The 12,637-nt window shown below is 40.1% G+C and overlaps 1 protein-coding gene and 1 long non-coding RNA gene across 2 annotated transcripts in view; one reads left to right on the top strand and one right to left on the bottom strand.

The window, feature by feature from the left end:
- The window catches only part of LOC145455305 (uncharacterized), a 105,805-nt gene that overhangs the window by 57,495 nt on the left and 35,673 nt on the right, over nt 1-12,637 (top strand). The gene's annotated exons all lie outside the window — the stretch shown is intronic.
- Nucleotides 10,548-12,442, bottom strand: LOC145455324 (uncharacterized). Its single transcript, XR_013920311.1, has 4 exons — nt 11,961-12,442; nt 11,205-11,292; nt 10,673-10,745; nt 10,548-10,607 (listed from the first exon to the last, which is right to left on the bottom strand). It is a non-coding gene; the product is annotated as an uncharacterized LOC145455324 (long non-coding RNA).

The following is a 12,637-nucleotide window of genomic DNA, read 5'->3' as shown; positions in this document are numbered from 1 at the left end:
CGAAGCAAAACAAGTTAATGCGCGATTTTCAAATGATACACAAATTCTTTCTGTTGGCATAGACTAGGTTTGCTCATAGTAATGATGGTGGACTCAAGAACAGACAATTGAAATAAATTGCGACCCTTAGCCAATATAGAGAACATGTCCTCGTGATAGTTAGCAGCACACGTTTGATTTTCTAGTAAATGTTTGCCTATAGAAGATTTTTGACCCATGGCCTGGTTACGTTCAAGAACAAGCGGATTGTTAAGCTGAGAATTTGAGATATAAGATTTGACAGACGGTGGAATGTGTTCTTTGATACGGTCCTGCAACCGTTTGGAAGTTCTCCCTACGTACCGACAATCACAGTGGCACTTGAATTCATAAATTACGTTGCTTTGTTTTATAGCCGGGAGAACGTCCTTTCTGGTTGCAGGAAACATTGGTATCGTGGTAAAAACAACATTGGTTTTCACCGCTGGATAACAGCGGTAGACTGCTGAAGTTATCTGTTTCTCAAATCGATAAGAAACCGGGCCAATCCAAGGAAGATGAATGTACACATCCCTATTTTCACGAGAAATTACTTCGGGGGTTTCTTCTGGTTTGGTATCATTCCAATGACTTAACTTTTTACTTATTGTCCGCTTAATAACATACTCTGGGTATCCGTTGTCAATGAAAATTTTACGGATGTAGTCAAGTTCATTATTCAATTTGACCTCGGAACAAATCATCAACGCCCGGTGAACCAAGGTGCCGATTAAATTGATTTTACGACTTTTTGGGCTGAAAGAGCTCCATCGAAGGTAATGACCCGAAAATGTGGGCATATATACATTATCCTAACAACCAGCCCACGGCAATTCAACATGCTATGATCAATCCGGATCACGATATATTTTTGAAATTCTCTTTATGCCGACGATGACCCCTGAAGAGTGTTGGCTCGAAAAGCTTCGGGTTTTATTATATTTGTAATATGAATATATTATTAAAATGTATATTGAAGTTCTGTACCCCAAAAAGTCTTACAAATATCGTCATAAATATTGCATATACTCGAAAGCAGGATTTTCTTATATTTACAAGTACATCCTGCACGTCACATCAATGATACGAATAACTGTACGTTAGATAATTATAAAAGGTTCAACCAAATTTAGCAGGCAGGCAGAAGCCTATAACAGGGGTCGGCGTACTAATTCTGGGGCGAGCACGCCAGTCTTCCAGAGTCAGTAGAAAACACGCATCAGCAAAGAGCGGGTATTTTTCATTGAGCCGAAAGGGAGCAGCCAAATATGACCGTGTGGCGCGATCTGCGGGTTGCTGCTACAATCGTATTTTGCCAAACTTCAAATGTGTTCTTCATCAAAAAAGAAAACTCGGATGGCTGAAGAAAACCTGCTGCTGGCGGATCAAACGACGACACGGATGAGAAATCAAATAACAACGTTGGCAACGTCATCAAGCCTGTTATAGGTTAGTTATTGACCAACCAAGCCCGGCACCCGATCGAGCCTGATCAAAATGTTCACAGCAATTCAAAAAGAGAAGTTCAAGGCTGGTGAGGCACCGACCCCCCCCCCCCCCCCACACACAAACACGCGCGCACATAAAGTAGCCTACCTGATAAAAAGATCCAAAATATGAATAACAACATCAGCTGGTATAGAGAGCATTTTCTTTGCACACTGATAGCCGTTGCAATCCCACATTATACAATACATGTAGGAATGGTCGCTATTGTGCTGAATGGGCAAGTTTAGACGGATAATAATTAGGCTACTATCTCTTCAAGTAATGGTATAAATAATTCGAAGCATAAAGCATCGACAATGCAGCCTATGCAAGTAGCTATCACATAGGCTACCGCAATTTAACGGGAAATAAATAACAGCTATGCCTAAGTAATAGGAAAAGTATTTGCTCCGCATTACGTATTGGCCGTCGCTACTAATCCTACAAGACAGTCAAGACCAGGGGCGGGCAATTATTTTCCTCCGCGGGCTAAATGAGGAGTAGAATTATCTTGCAATAATTACTGTAGGCAGTACATGTTGTTAATTCGTGACCTCCGGTATGTTATATAGTCAAAAGATATTGTAGTGGCCCAGACTTAGCAGACTAAAAAAAAACTTTCGTGAGACGCACACACAAATTGTCATGTCTAATGCTCTGTGGGTGCCTGCGTGGAATTTGCATCGTGGGCTCAGATTGGAACGACCTGACTGTTAGTCACGCCCACCCAGCGCGGCTATTGAATGTGGACACATACCCCGAATTTCCGCCAACGTCTTTTTTTGATAGCACACTTCGTAGAGTCGCATGTTGGCCGAAACTGCATATGTCTTTTGGTGTGTCGGGGCGCGGTATTGACTAGCACCAAAATGCCTATTACTATGAGTTATGCATTTCGAAATCAAGCTATCTAGGGACATTTAAATGACAAAGCTCCAAGAGAATTTTCAAGTTAATGAAATCTGTCGAGAATACTCTATAATTTATGTTGGTTCACGAAATACTTCCTCTCCAAGCACGCTCCCCACCCTATTGGGAAATTTGGGTTGCAGCAGTTATGGACCTGGCAAGAATTCAAATCATTGGGTGCGATAAGTCGTCCTTTATAAAATGGGCAGTATGTACATTATGACGTGACAAGCAAATGTCGCATCTGTTTTAATGAAATATGTTATCTCATTAGGCCTTTTCAGCGCAATCCATGTATTGTCTTCCAATATAACTACTAAGATGCAAAATAAATATAATCGTGAGTAATCGTGACAACTTTTCCAATGTAATCGTAATCGCAATCGATTACATTCATGAAGTAATCACCCCATGTCTGATCCGGATAAGACCGCGTCCGGCTGGGTATAAAGGTGGAAAATATTATGCCTCTTCTCTACTTCGCCTAGGCCAGGGGTTCTCAGCCCTTTCTTGGCCGTGACCCATTTTGCGGTTTAAAAATGTGCTGTGGCCCACCTGACATCTTAGAGTCGTAATCCTGTTTAATGCGTGGTCATGGACAGCGCCGACATGCCTATTCCTCTCAAATATGCACATTTTTCTCTAACTGATGATATTTAAATATCGATTTCCCGGGACACGGAATCGCGCGAAGCGCGAAAAAAAATCAAGTTGAATAAATATCCTCCAACAAACGACCAACGACATAATCTTGGGCCCCTTCGAGTTCCGCAATTGGGGGTGTGGGTGCGGTAGTTACGGCCCTGGTTGATTATAAGCTATAACTCCTAAGTAGATTATTTTCGTCCGCAGCTCCAGTCGCGTCGCGAAACACGATAATCCCCGCACTGTGTGATTGGGACTTTAGTGATACTATTGTGGGGAATATTATAATCATTCTAGTCCAGCAACGAACGATTTATTGGCGAGAAGTGAAGTGAAGTGAAAAAAGATTTTTCAATATGCATTATGTACTTTGTATGTCTTGTACCAAAACAACTGAAGTTGCAATGTCAGAATATTCAATCCAATGATACAATCAATTCCTGTGACTCTTTTATTATGTAGCCTACAATGATTTCCAAGCCGGACATTTTAAACCGACTTCAAAGATTAATACGCTCCGATAAATCCTCAATCCATTCAGATTCGTTGCGGTGGTGCAGTATTCCTTTGCCAGAAGTTGCTAATAATTTGCAATTATGGCTATTTTAGCTTACAATAATACGGCCTGCCGAAGTACAGTAAATCTGTACATCAATTTCACTTCATTGCGAGTTCATTGCATACCCCTTTCAACAGCATACGGCATATGACGCTGCTGTAATACTTGGTTACTTCAGCATTATCTTCCAGTTATTATACGCTTGAAATTATTTTAGTTGCTGTTAACCGTAGGTTGTCATAGCCAGTAGAAAAAGCCACCGTTTCTCCCTTACGATTTCGATTTGTACATGCTGACTTCACACGTGCCACTACGTCTAATCAGGGTCGGATGAAAAGCTTTGTAGCTATGTAGCCCACGTATAATTGGATAATACGAATATATTTCTAGCGAATAACATAAAAAATATAACTAAACTTACATTAATTCTGAAATTTTCTAAATAGCTCTGTGGCCCACCTCAGAATGCGCTGTGGCCCACCCCTTGAGAACCCCTGGCCTAGGCCAAGGTGGGTGTCCGATCTCCGCGTAGAGTTGCGATCCAATCGGCGTACGATTGCCCCGGCTGCATTTTGCAATTGTAAAATTCGTACCTGGCTGCCTGCACATGAATTGAGTCCTTGAAGTGTGTAGACAACTTCTCAGTCAACGCATCGAAGGTTTGCGCACTGACATCAGCAGCACCAAACAAATTACGTAGGAGCGAGTACGTTTCAGGTCCAACCCATGAGAGTAGACACGCTCTTTTTTTCTCCATTGTGGAAATACCGTAAATTGCCAGGTGATGGCTGAATCGTTGCAGATATTGGTCCCATTTCTCCTTTGATTTGATGAACGAATCAAACTTGGGAGCGATAGCTTCAGATGTTGACGCAGGGGGATTCAACCTCTGCGTCAATTGCGCCATTTCTGTCATGACTTTTGCCATTGCTTCGTCATGTTTTTCTTGTTGTTGCACCATCATCTCTTGCTGCTTCTCAAGAATTTTCAAAATACCCGATTCCATGATATATATTCGTCGCAGAAATAACTTTGAATCCGACTTCTGACACCAATTGTTATATTCTTGATCTTGTTCGAACAATAACTCAATACGACGAGGTTGCAATATGAAATCAGTATATATTAACAGCAGAATAACTTTAAGGCGAGAACGTAGCGTTGTCGGATAACCTGTAGCGGTGGCGAACGCCTGGCCCTGCGTTAGTCCTTGATCTGACAGCTCAACGATGCATGCGACGACAATTGCCTCAGATAGATGTATTGGTCGAATGAACATGAACAGTAGTAGCGTATGAGTCCCATGTCGGATATCTGAATGTGCGCGTTTATATGTGGCGCGATACAAGAAGAAGGGCGTGGTCACGTGATATACAGCGTGGTACAATGTGATATTATGGCGTGTTTTATATTATAGGGTGTATGAACCGTAAGAGGGCGCAGGGCGTTCCACATCGTCCTCTTCTAAAAAGAGCTAATTATAGCGACAATCCCAATATATAGGAAAGTGGATATCATAATATTCACATGAATGAATTCGATAGCAGCAATCGAAAGATGAAATAATGTATTGATGCAATATTTATACACCGTGGTAGAAATGAAATGGTATGAGTTAGTGAATGAACTAACACGTTATGGGTTGGATTGAATATAACCTAATCAAAATGAAAAGGACAGTGAATTGCGTATCTGAGGCAAAATTTTGTATTTTATTAGAAGGACAATACCGGACGAAAACGAAAAATAAATGTGTGGAAAGGAAACGGCATCGCATTATGTACGCAGTGTCCGTTATATCGTAAAAACAACATCCCGATTGGAGACCGAACTAAAATGCCGGGCAGATTTGGGTACATGTATGGAGTATGGCGATGGGTAATCGTATGGTCAATTGGATAGGTAACGGCAATAATTGCAATATAACAAGTGTGTAATAATGTGTATTTTGGGAATACCGTATTCTTAAAGTGTGATAGCCGAAAACGTGGTTCAAGATACCATTGCATTACGGCATTAGGGTTAAGAAAAAGGCAATTGTATTATTGCTTTATTAAAATGAAAGAGAAAAAGGGAAACGGATGGCGACTTAAAGGCGACACGATCCAGAGTTCAGTTAAATGAAAGGCCACGAGACAACAGAACACAGGGTATAAATACGAAGCACGACACACGAGGAAATAATGATTGGCAGTAATTACTAATCCTAGACAAATGAGACAAAACGATACCAACGTAAAATGCACGAACATAACAATTATTAGCCACTGAATCTCAATATGTGTTCCCCAGATTCTATATCGAAACTTGATCTCCGAGTATAATTTCGTATAATGTACTTTGATATGTTTGAAAGTATAGCCTACTGCTCGAGTAAGTTGACTATAGTCTCTACAGTTCTTGAATGCTTTCTTTGCGAATAGGAACCTTTCACAATATTGAATTGAATTGACCGAGTCCAACACTATTTGGATTCTGCAACCGTCAAAGCTTTATTCCGAAGCTTTACTTAGCAAAGCCATCACACCATGGAATAATAATGCAATGTAATAATGTTGTGCAACGGTCACTTTTCATTTCTCAGTAATAGTAATTCGCAAATAACTATCTGCTCGTGGCATTGCCAACATCTATATCTAACACAATCGAACACGCCTCTTATGGTCAAATCTATGGTTGCATTCAAATCAAAAATCCATTAAAAACAAACATGTTTAAAACAAGGTCCTTGTTTAAAACATGTTCTTTATTGTTGTTTTTTGTTTTGATTTTTAAGGCCCTGAGGTCACGAATATTCAATTATGCGGTCATAATGGATTGACATTGATAAAAATCATAGGGTAAATATAGCTCCTTTGACGAAATATCTGTACTATAACTGTTGAACCGTCTATTTTGAGAGTTCCCACCACCCCATATCGATATGCGTCGGCTGAATCTTATACTTCTTATACTTTATAATTATTTATGTTTCATGATAACAAAATCGAATTAGCACGCTCAAAGTAAAACAAGCTATACCCGCAACATAACTAATAGCGCGAGTAAAGCAATTTCTCTGCCACTGAACCTCTCCGACATTATACAGACTAACGAATGTCAACGTGAGATGAAGTCATATTTGGAATCAAGCGACATATAATAATAATTTATGTAGCCTACAGTAAATCGTTGCGTTACTTAAAGTTGCCCGAGGGCGTGTTGATTGCAACTATGTGAAAGCTGACAAGTATCGCCATAAGTGTTGTATATACTCAAAAGCAGGATTTTATTCACATTCACATTTACTTATATTTACAAGTACATCCTGCTCGTCACGTCAATGAACGAATAAATGTACGTTAGATAATTATAAAAGGTTTAAACAAATTTAGAATGCTGGCAAAGCCTATAAAGCTGATACTCTTCACGTAAATCGTTGCATTACTTAAAGTTGCCTGAGGGCGTGTTGATTACGAATATGTGAAAGCTGACAAATAAAGGAACTGTGGCATCGGGCAATATAGGCCGAGGTGGATGCCGGTTAAAGAGACTACTACAACTATGGTCGTTCGGCATCCTCCAATCTGTTCATTACACCGCATTTTGTCTTAATCGTATTGTACATTTTGTGTGTCTTGTTCAGATGAAAATATAATCTGACGATTATGAATCCCGGTGAAGAATCACTGTAATGGATAACATATGTTCGATTCTAGGATGGATTGTCCTCTATTTTAAATAATAGTAAATTGCCCTCGAGGACGCCTAAATATCCTTTTTTTGCTTTAAGTTTTAGGCGATTAGACAGCGAAGACCCGATACAAACTACACAGCATGGAAACAAGGGTTTTCATACATTGCGTCGAAGGTTGAGTAAAATGCACAAGGAGATGTTCGATCAGGCGGATCTCACGTATTCACAATTGAGGTTTGATCAAAAGTGCTCATGCTTCGTAATGAACTTTTCTTCCTTTTCCCTGCTGCTGAAGAAGTCTTCCGACAAAATTACTCACTTTTTTACAAAATAAAGTTGTTTGGAGATAAGTTTGAATGACTGTATCAGAGCAACTGAATATACTTTTGAAATGGCACCGGATACACGATCAAACCGAACTGTTCGACCAATCGAACACGAACTCAATCGAACTAGCGTTCGACGGCGTTCCCCTTGACTCTCCAAGGTTTTTTTTTTTTGAATACGAAATACAGAAAGCCGTCGCACCGGAAACCTCAAACTCGACCACGGCCTGGTTTGATTCGAACACGACCCCGAACTCGACCGAAATTCACACTGCGAGAGAACCTCCAATCCTCATCCTCCTTCTCAGTATGAGGTCAAATCACGGGACTTGGCACCAACAACGCAGGCCATCGTTGCAACACAGGCTGACTCAGCGACCATACCTGACACTACAGCTGGTCATGGCGTCACCGTGCCAGACCAGAACGAGGTTTTCGAAATCTTGGACGATCCGGGGAATGGCAGAAAACCGACAGTACTGCGGGGAAAGCGGTTGGTACATTTATCTCATAATTTTGTAAAGTATTTTGTATATTGATTACGTATATTTATCGCTAGTTCTACTGGAAGGAGTTTTGACATGTCTTTCAAATCGCTACTTGTACTTGCGATTAATTAAAAATTTACAGAATTATTTCTACTTCTACTTGAAGCAGTTTTGACATATGTTTGGAATTATTACTTGTACTTGCAATTAAGTACAAATGTAGGGCGTAACTTGTACTTCTACTTGAAGCAGCTTGGAGATGTCTGTGACATTGCAACATGGACTTTCAATTCCTGGCTTTATTTCTGCTTGAAACATCTACCGTAATGTGTGGAACGCGTTTCCCGCCCCGGTTCGTGTCTCCGCCTTGCGGCATGTTCGTTGTCAAGCTTGGGAAGTCGATTTCTCTGCCGAAGGTTTTCCAGAATTGGAAACATCCGAAATATCAATAATATAGGTCAGGGGTTCTCAACCCACGGCCCGCGGGCCGAATGCGGCCCGCAGACGGTTATTATGCGGCCCGCGATATCATTCATCGTAAACGCAATTGCTACTGGCACGATATTGTTAAATAATAATTTCGCTACTTAGCTCTCTTATCGCACAGTCTCTGTCTCGCTTGATTACTGATTCTTTGATGTTTTCTGGTTTCTTGATATATGCTCCAGTGTGGATTGTTATTGTTTTGAATCGATATTCGGCTGGACTCTGGTTCAAGACAATTCCGTTGTGTAGTACACTTTTAAAGAGTGTTTCACTCACCGCGAATGGTTTGAACAGATACAAGAACAAGAAGGGAAAATTAGACGGCGGGAACTGGGTTTGTAAGTCTGCGTGGATCAATCAATTTGCTTTCTCAGATACAAATGGAAAACCGATGTGACATATTTGTCGAAGATCAGTTGTCGTAACGAAGCGTAGAAGCTTAAATTTATACCATGACACTTTCTTCTGAAATTACACGTAGGCCTATCACCTGATGTTAGAAAAAAAACATTGCTAGCTAGGTGCAAACCCACCAATCCATATTTCGTGGCATTGTTAAAATTGTCGACGATGTTACAGGAAAACAAAATGGATGCTGGCCGGTGGAGCCAGCATCAGACCTAATGAGGTAAGTTGCGAGGATGTGTATTGTGTATGCTTTGAATCATGATCGACCTCGTGCTGTAGTAGAAATTATGATGACAGACCTAGCCGGGTGAGAATGTAGGGATTCTATATCAGTGGTTCTCAACCGGTCCGTAAAATATATTTAATTCAATTCCAATATGCAACAGGTTGAACGCTTGTCCATCATTTTGAGAAATAAAACGTCAAATTCTAGATTGATATATAAGTTTGCAACGTATTTCCTGCATGACATCGTAATAGAGAGCTCATGGTCTACTTTGGACTTGCGTAAGAATGGTGCAGGTGTTGTACTAAAAACTAGCCTGCAACTCATTTGGACAAGTCATATGTGAAAGCCATACACGTTGACTTTTACAGAACCTTTATTAAATTCTACTGTGCAATTATGCGACAATTGGCAGTATAATAGAGGCTAATTTAAAGATGTTTTGTTGGTGCTTTGGAAAAAAACTTGTTTTACCTGTGATAAACAAAACTGCTATTCCTGAATAACTTCAAGATGAGCTATTGATTGAGTGTCATATTCGATAGTCCATCATCCACCTCATTTTTCAAGCCATTTTCTCCGGCAGTAATCGCACCGTACCTAAACTGCGTGTCGAGAAGAACGGAAATCTTTTGATATGGAATGCCGAGAGACGAGACGCGGGAACGTACCACTGCGTCATCTCAAACTATCTGGGCCAGTCCGCATCAAAGGCCAGACTGCTTGTCACTGACTGAATTTGCTGTTATATTTGTCGCAGGCAATCTAAATCCTATAAGAGTTAATATAAGACGTTTTATTTCTTTCTATCTGTCAACGCTGCGATCTGCATTAGAGATGAGCTGTTGTAATATTTTCAATTCCAAATTTAAATTCAGCATTAACTTTGTCTCGCGTCTAAATGCAAGCTCAAATCCGATGATAGTTGAAATTTATTCGAAAGTCGCGTCGAAATTGAAAAGTATCACGAACTTCGTGCCCAAAGCCATGTTGTCAGCGCTGAATATTTAGAAAGCTCGTGATTTTATTCACGTTTCATTGTACGTTGTGCTTCCTGTAAGATTTCACGTTACGAAGATACGGTTGATTTTTGCAGCTGTTTTCAAGTTCCGGAATTATTTTATTGTATTTTTGCGAACTATCCCTTATCCGCTGGATATACGTATTTCGTTGTCACGTCACGACTAATTGTGGAATCGTAAGTACCTAAAATCGAGGCAGATCATTTGCAGAGTTTCTCCAACTTGAGCCTAGTTAGAATATGGCGCTTGAGGTGTTTGAAGCTCTTACCCTCACCATCCCGAACCGTATCTTCAACCTTGCTATCGATCTCTTCACTTTCTGTCAAAAACTCTGCTACTTCTCCTCTGCTGATAACCTGTTCATTCAAAAAGATGGATTAGCTATGGGAAGTTATTACTCCGCCCAATCCGCAGACCTTACCCTCGCCATATTTGAAGAAGAATTGATATCCGAAATTTCCACGACCTGGCCCATCCAATTCTTCCGTAGATATCTAGATGACGGACTTATTATATCCAACCTCCACCCTTCACACCTCCCCTATTTCACCCGTTACATCTCCCAAATTTACCCCAGCCATTTCAAGATCACCTTTAATTGCAACCCCATCCACAACCCTTTCCTTGACCTCACCCTCCGTTTCGACCATAGAACCCTTACCAAAGGATTGATCGGTTACAATACTTTCTTCAAACCCGCCTCCCTTTACACTTATATCCCTTTCGACTCCAACCATCCCTCCCACACCTACACCGGAATTATTGCCACTGAACTAACCCGTTATCAAAGAACCAATTCGAACCCCCATTATCTCCAAAACACCATTTACCGATTTAAAAAACGACTTACTAGATTAGGATACCCCGACCGACTTATTAGATTAGGGCACAAAATCACCAATAGAAATACCCAGAAGAAATCCACCCCTACCAATTCGACCTTCATCACTTACCCTTTCTCCAAAACCATTGACCATAGGAAACACATCCGGCGCATCACCCATCCCACCTACCCTTTTCCTTTCCGCATCGGTTTCAAATCTAGGAGAAAACTAAAGCAATTAGTGACTAATAACAAACTGATACATCGTAAAATGAAGATTTGGAAAGAAAAAGTTACCAAAAAAAAGAAATTTAAAACACCTTGGAAAAAGAATTGAATTTCGACGACTATATTTTTATTACCTTGTTGATTCTATATTATATCTCACCCCTTATACATCTGTTTTTCTTTACATTTAGATATTATAGCTATTACTATTTACAATATTATTGTTACTCTTTCTGTTTAATATATGTTTATATACACAGAGTCGACTCTTTCTTGTTGGTTGCCAGTAAATTCGGCCCCCGGTAAATTCGGCCAGTGAATTCGGCCATGACCTTAACACTAATCCTTACCCTAACTCTAACCTAACCCTAATTCTAACCTAACCCTAATCCTAACCTAAACCTAATCCTAACCTAGTCCTAACCCAAATCATAACCCTAACCTAACCCTAATCCTAACCCTAACGCTAATCCTAACCCTAAACCTAACCCCTAACCTCCAAATCACTTGATATTATTATGATTGCGTAATGTGGTACACATTATTAGTTATTAGTAGGTTTAGTGTTAGGATTAACGTTAGTCCACTATAAACACAGTTTATATGAAGTTTTTGATTTTCTCAATCACTTCAAACTTGATACACATAACCAATTCACCTTCTACTACAGGACAAGAAAAGATTCCACACCATCTTTTTCCTGCAACCCCACACGCATACACAGATATCTGTCTTCTTCTTCCACAGATCTCTTTGCCAGCACCCCTGGTTTTACTTTCTTTATATATCCTGTAATTTAAATAACAATTGAGCTCACACTGATACACTATACACAAACACTAACTCATAACCGCATGGCATACCCAGCCTTCATTTCACAACCCTAACCTACCACAGAGTATAATATCCTTAACATAACTCTAACCCACTATCTCATTATATCAACCACAAACCATAGCCCTAATACAAAACCCTATATTACATCTATATTTTGTATATATAAAAACAAATTAACTTACATATCACCATTGATAAGGATACACCGCTGTAGAACTCGATCAAAAGGAATTTCCCATCAGACTGCTTCCATGTGCCACAAACTCAACCAGCCAAGCATAACATACGCTAATTACTACGAGCCATATTCTACAACACAAATAAAAATGCACTATGACGTCACAACGATATTATTCGGTCGTCAACAACTACGGTAAACATAAGATTTACAAATTCAAAAAATCAGTATACTTCCACTTGTCATCGCCTGCAGCTTCGAATTACAGCTACGCTCAGCCATTATCGCCATCCCAACCATCATATCAACAAATCAAAGGT

Source organism: Botryllus schlosseri, chromosome 14 (genome assembly GCF_051294905.1).
Source record: "Botryllus schlosseri isolate E-star chromosome 14, Bs_hap1, whole genome shotgun sequence".
In the NCBI taxonomy this organism is placed as follows: Eukaryota; Metazoa; Chordata; class Ascidiacea; order Stolidobranchia; family Styelidae; genus Botryllus; species Botryllus schlosseri.
This window is presented reverse-complemented; position numbering and strand designations above follow the sequence as displayed.